Below are 7005 nucleotides of genomic sequence, written 5' to 3'. Positions count from 1 at the left end.
GGAGACATGTAAAATTTTTGCTGGAATTTTTTCATGTAAAATTTTTGTATGAAAATTTTTACTGGAGACATGTAAAAAGTATTCCTCTGCTAAAAGTAAAGACGCGAAAGAAGACCAGAATAGGCCGATATCACTACTGGAATCCCTTAGAAAAATATTGGAAATCTATAGAAAACTCTACAGACATGCATAAAGAAGAAGAGTCGTCTAGGAAGATCAATTCGGTTTCAGAAAAGGAAGAAATTGTAAACTACAACTAGCAAAAGTCTGGTTAGTCATGCAAAAATCGACTTCAACAGAAAGATAGAATAGGACTGGCCATAGTGGACATTGGAAAAAGCTTACGGCACAGTTTGGAATAGAGCCTTAATCTACAAGATGGAAAGAGCTGGACTGTTTTATTATTTAGTCAACATTGGTGATACAAATTTGACTAATAGAGCTTTTCAGGTTTCAGCTGACAAAAAGGTGTCCAGGATACAAGTAGTTCAAGAAAGTATGCCTCAGGAGAGAATTCTATCACGTTGTTATATAATATATTTATTTCAGATTTGCCCACTGATACACCAGAAAAAACACAGCCCTATATGCAGACTATACTGCAATCTAGACCGAAGACAAAGATAATAGGACGATCGTTAAAAGACTTGAAAACTAACGATAGACCTACCAAACTTAAACCTAAATAAATTATTTTTCAAACTCTTTCAAACTAGTTTGATAAACAGCTTGAATTTTCAAACCTGTACGATTGACCAGTTTGACTTGACTTGAATTATTTGTCAGAAGGATTTACTTGAGTTTGACTTGAAATTAAGTCAAACTCAAGTCAATTTCAAACATTCAAGTAAAAATTGTGCAACTCTAAGAGGAAATGTAATCAAGTCAGAAGAGGTCATCAAGTACCTAGGAGTTCATCTTGCCACAAGATTAATTTTCACAAAACACACCCATGAAGTCTAGAAAACGGCATTAGTAGCAAAGAAATAATTTCTTCTACATAATTAATTCTACATGTACAGAACCAGTTCTATATCGAAGGCCAAGAAGATGCAATTGCCTTCAAATGCCAGGCCTATGTTAGAGCGGTCATGTTAAAAGTAGTCGCAGTGTGAAGTTCAACAGTAGAGACTAACTGGAAGAAGCTTGTAAGAACAGAAAAGATATGCCACAGATTAATACATGGATAGTCATGACAAGACAGAGTTTCAAACCAACCATTTAAGAAAGGCTTCCGTACATACCACTGGAGAAGGTAGTCCGAAAAGGACCAGAAAATTCATCTACCAGGCCATAAGAAGACTCCTTAAGACCAGGTATATGCTCACCAAAAACAGATTGCAGACGATACATTGCAGACCATATATTCAGGGTCTAGGGCAGCCAAGCAGATAAGTAGGTATGGTGGCAAAAATTGTACCTACAGAAACAAACACAGAAGTAAAAAGAAGAAGTAAAAATATTCTGTTACGCAGAAGACCCAAACTGATAGCTCCAGATGAAGATAGTCTGCAAAGATTAACAGTCTGCAAATACGTTCAGAAAAGTTAATGAGTTGTTGTTTTCTTTTTCCATGGTGAGTTTATTTGATTCTTGTACATACAGTTGCTGCCCATTCAAAATTTATTCAGTGCTTTTGGTTTTTGGTTGAAATCTTCTGTAGTTTTACATATGGTCCATTTGCGACTAATTCTTGAATTTTCTTCTGATATTAAATCTTGTTCATGTACTTCCTCTTGAAGAGACTTTAATGATGTATTATCAAATGCCTCCTTTAAATTAGTTCTAAATTAGGCTACATTAATGACCCTTTTGCATAACTGTCTTATCTTTTTCCTTTTAGACTTTCTTAGTTGTTATATTTTGTTAGTTTTTTTGCTGTAGTGGTGTGGGCTTTATATTACCTTAGAACCTTACACTTTATTTTACAGTTTGTGGTTAATTACCAATAATACTGCTCATAACCATACTGTAGGGTGACCAAATCATAAACTTGAAGAAACGGGACACATCCAAGGAGCAGTAGCGCACCTAGAATTTTTCCTCCGGGGGAGAGGGTTGGCTTGGGCGTCGAATTTTTTTTGTATTGTTTGTGAAAGACATGTTACATTTTCCTACGATTTTTTATATGTTTTTCATATGCCCTGGGGGGTTTAACCCCCAAACCCTCCCCCCTGGGTGCGCCACTACCAAGGACGGTGTGGAGCGATACCCAAACAGGTAAGAGAAATTAAAACATATTCTTTTAGCTAATTTGGGACCTATAAATCCTTTTCAATTTACTTTTGAATGTGTAATTTACGTACGATCAAGACTGCGAAACAGAAAACTAAAAAACTCCGCCAGAATGGCATGCAACCTGTCAGAACAAAACAGGGAAGAATACAAAATATCTAGAAACAAAGCCAACTCCATCAAATACAACAATAATTTTACAAATTAGCAAAAAATACGCCCAGCATTAAAACAAGAGAACTAAAAAAGCAAAAAAGAAAAACCTTGTTTGAGGACAGACAGATCAGCAAAATATGGGAAAAATATTACGAAAAAATGATGGTATTTACTGTGAAGTAAACACACTGCGATGAAGAAGTAAGGCCGTACAAGATAACGACGAAGTAGAAATTTTCACAGGAGAAGATTAAATAACTGTGGAATAAAATACGGAGGAAGATAATTACATAAAGGAATGAACCAGCTAATACAACAAATATGAACAAAACAGACTACACCATGGAACGCAGGTATTATAGTACCTATATGTATATAAAAAAGGAGATCGGGAGGAGTGCGAGAATTACAGAGCAATAACTTTATTAAACAACACATATTATAACATCCTAGAAAATATACTATACATAAGACTTAAATCATGCATTGAAAGAATCTTAGTAGAATACCAGAACAGGTACAGACCGGGGAGGTCGACGATTAATCCCATACATACAGTGGAGAAAATAATTCAAAAATCGAGAGAACACAACAGAGAAATGCACTTAATATTCATGGATTTCAAAAGAGCTTTTGATACAATCAATCGGACAAAAATGATGGAGAAGCTAGAGAATGTTGGAATCCCAGAAAAATTAAGACATATGCTAACAGTGAGCCTAATAAACACCAGAGCAAGGATCAGTTTCAACGGAACAACTTCTAAGGAGATTAATGTACACAAAGGCGTGAAACAAGGTGATTATCATTCCGACAGTATTTAATCTGATATTGAAAGTAATCATGGGGATGAAAATTTTTGCAAACAAAAACATTATTACAGATCAACTTCAAATAGTAACATATGCAGATGATTCAGTCATCACAGCGAAGGCGAAGATAATACTTGCAGCTGGAAAATTACATAAGGAAGCCAAGAGAATAATAGGACTAGGGATAAACCAGCACACAGCAAAATACATGACGATAGGGAAAGATGACACAACTCAGAAATATCTAATAACACAGAACCGTAAATTTTAAACTGTATCCACCTTTAGCTACTTGGGAGTAAAAATAGGGAAAACCGGAAAAGAGAGAACAGAGGAAAGAATTCTGAAGGACAGAAAAACATATACACGGTAGAAATCTGCTGAGAAACAGTACTCTAAGTATAATATGAATCTATATAAGACCTTAATAAGACTTGTTGTTACATATGGGATGGAAACAACGACGATTAACACGAAAGAGGAAGATACCCTTCTGAAATTTGAAAGAAAAATAATAAGAATAATACTGGGCCACAATGCACAATGTAACAAAAGAGGGAGAAATAAGAATGAAAACAAATGCAGAAATTGAAGAAAAATTAAATAGAGAAAATATAGTCAGATATTTAGTCCCGAGATACTTTTTCGGGACTCCGGGACAAATCGTTAAAAAACGGGACAATCCCGTTTTTACGGGACGTTTGGTCACCCTACCATACTGCTCATAATTTATAGTTAATTCTTTAACCATTTTTCTAAGAGCTTCTATTCTTATTTTTATGATAATAAAAAAAAGGTTTTATGAGTGTACATTAGTATATTTTCGTTTATCTTTACCGCCATTTTGTCGTAAGGAATGTGTCTCTTTCGTTTGAGTTATAAACGACTATTGTCACAGTCGTACAACCCAGATTTCTGTCAATCTACTGCCACGCACTCGAATACATAAATAACTGTCGCCTGAAATCGGATAAAAACCAATTTATTCGAAAAATCGTTCATCAGATGGCTTAGACTGTGATCGACAGACAGGTTTATTAGTATATATTGCCATAGTCTCTTGTAAACAATGGTATTAGCAGTATTTTGCAATTTTATTTAAATAGAGAAGTGAAGTAAAAAACGGCTAAGGTGCCGCGTACATTTGTTTTTACGCCGATTTCAGTTGTTTTCTAGTCCCGCTTTTGCCTCGAACATCAATTGTTTTAAGCAGGTGTCTTGATATCTATCTTATTTATAGTTGTAGTGGTTTCGGGTATAACTCAGAGCAGTGTCATAATTGTCCTTTGGAATTTTTTCTCTCTCGAGCTGATTTCTATCTGGCAGTTTTTCGACGTAACATTTGAACATAATGATGCTTGTTTTCTATTACAGTAGTCCTAACAATGGCCTTACCATCCATTATATTTTAACATATTTTAAGCGGTTCTGGCCGAAACAGGTACCTTTAAAGCGGGAGTACCGTTAAAATGGTAAATTTTTCGGAATATAGAAGATGAACTTGATTCTCCGAGAACGACTAAAATGCGAATACATTTTATATAATTTGTTATTTCAAATATAATTTACAGGGCGGTCCCTTCGCAAGATTCTCAGTTTTGTTTTTATTTCGCTTTCCAATTGGAAAAGCAATAAGGCAGTTTAGTTCTTATATGCAGAGAGGAGCGTCATTTGAAATTTTGATTGGGGGGGGGGGCAAGCATTATATATACCAGGGGTGGCCAAGCTCCTTGATAGTCCGAGCCACTTTTCATAAGTTGAAATTTTTCGCGAGCCGCAATTAAATACGTATTCAAAAAGTATGTAAAGAAGGTATTTACAAATTTTTAACACACATTTTATTTATTGAAAACAGAAATAAATTTACGAAATATTAAAACTTTATTACATATAGTTTTATTTTCGAGCTTGATCTTTGGGGTATTTGGGTCATATATTGGTAATAAAAAATTCACCTTATGAATTACATATGTTCATTTCAAATGAATTCAGAAAAAAATGAAGAGACGATTCAAAATATTTTAAGCCTTGAAATCTATTTTGAAGTTCAATCAGTACTCTGTAATCCAAATTACAAATTATATCCGTAGCAAGAGTTATACAAATCTGTCAGGACTCGGTTGATTACTGACCTTTATTTCGCGCCACTCTCAATGTTCATTCGTGCAGTTTTTGATGTGTCATATCATTTTAAAAGACATTTTGAAACATATGGAACGATAATAATTTTTTTAAATATAATAACCCACAATTGAAAAGGAATTCGGGTACATTTATCGAGAGCCACAAGTAATCCTTCAAAGAGCCGCAGTTTGGCCACCCCTGAATATATAATACATTATATATGATGTAATGATAAAAATTGATGTCATCCCCCCCCCCTGATCCTGTCAAATGATGCCCCTGTATGCAGAGAACACGTGATCTCAGCAGTAGCTATTCTATTTTCTCTATTTTAAGCCTTAACCACTAACATGCGGTATGTCATACCGCACCGAAATAATATTTTGTTATAAACCGTGCTTTATAAAAGATTCTTAGAACACCATCTGTGTACCTTCAAGTGGTGTGTAATCAATCATACTTCCTCTTAACTGCTGCAGTTTTAGTATGGTTTAGTCTTTAAGCTACGTTGACGCAAAGTTTAAGTGCGGTATCACGTACCGCAAACCAGTGTTTACGTTTCTACAGTAAAAAAGCAGTCCAGTGTATTTTTTCACTATTAATATAGCATCGAGTTCATTCAGTTGTTCTATCTAAGTGCTATCAATATTATTTTACTATTTTTTAATTAATTTATCTATTTTTTAGATAATAGGGAAGAAATAAATGAAACATTACCAACTAATGAAAATTAAAAAAATCTGACATCAGAGGTGAAACAGGCAATTAAAAACTCAAAAAGTGGTAAAGCGCCAGGGTCCCGATGAAATTTCTGTAGAAATATTAAAATCCTGAAGGATGAAAATATAGAATGTCTAACTAAATTATTTAACACAAACAAAATATATCACGACGGTCAACTCCCTGATGAATGGTTGAAATCTATCTTTCTACCCTTACCCAAGGAAAATAATCCTAAATCTTGCGATGAGTACCGATTAAAGAGCCACACCTTAAAAATATTACTCAAAGTTTTTTTTATGGCATAGACTTGGGTGTCAATTAGCCAGTCACAACTTTTTTGTTTTCTGTTCATACATAAAGAAGGCAATGAGGTCCTTAGAGTTCCATAGCAAACTCTTCCACAGCTCTCTACTCAGTTCAAAAGCTGCAGGTGGCCGCTATGGACTATCCAAGTTGCTCACCACATTTTTCCATTATACTACTCAACAGCTCAAGTTATTCAACAGCTTATATATAAAAAATGTGAAGAACAATTAGACAACACACAGTTTGGATTTAGAGGTGGAATGGGAACAATAGAGGCATTGTGCGCAATGACGGTACTATTACAAAAATGCAGGGAATACAATAAAAACGTATTCATATGTTATATAGATTTCCAAAAGGCGTTTGACAGAGTTCAACCTGGTAAACTCATACATGCATTGAAACACATACAGCTAGATCCCATGAATATTAATTTAATCAAAAATCTATACTACAATCAAACAGCGGTCGTACGGGTAGAAGATAGTGAGACAAACCAAGTGGAAATTCAAAGAGGTGTCAGACAGGGATGCGTGCTGTCGCCACAATTATTTAATGTGTACTCCCAACTAATATTTCAGGAGGCACTGTGGGAAAGAACTGAAGGTGTAAGGATTGGAGGGAGCATCATTAATAACATAAGATTTGC

The sequence above is a fragment of the Diabrotica virgifera genome, chromosome 2, assembly GCF_917563875.1.
Source record: "Diabrotica virgifera virgifera chromosome 2, PGI_DIABVI_V3a".
Classification (NCBI taxonomy): Eukaryota; Metazoa; Arthropoda; class Insecta; order Coleoptera; family Chrysomelidae; genus Diabrotica; species Diabrotica virgifera.
Note: the sequence above shows the minus strand (reverse complement) of the source record.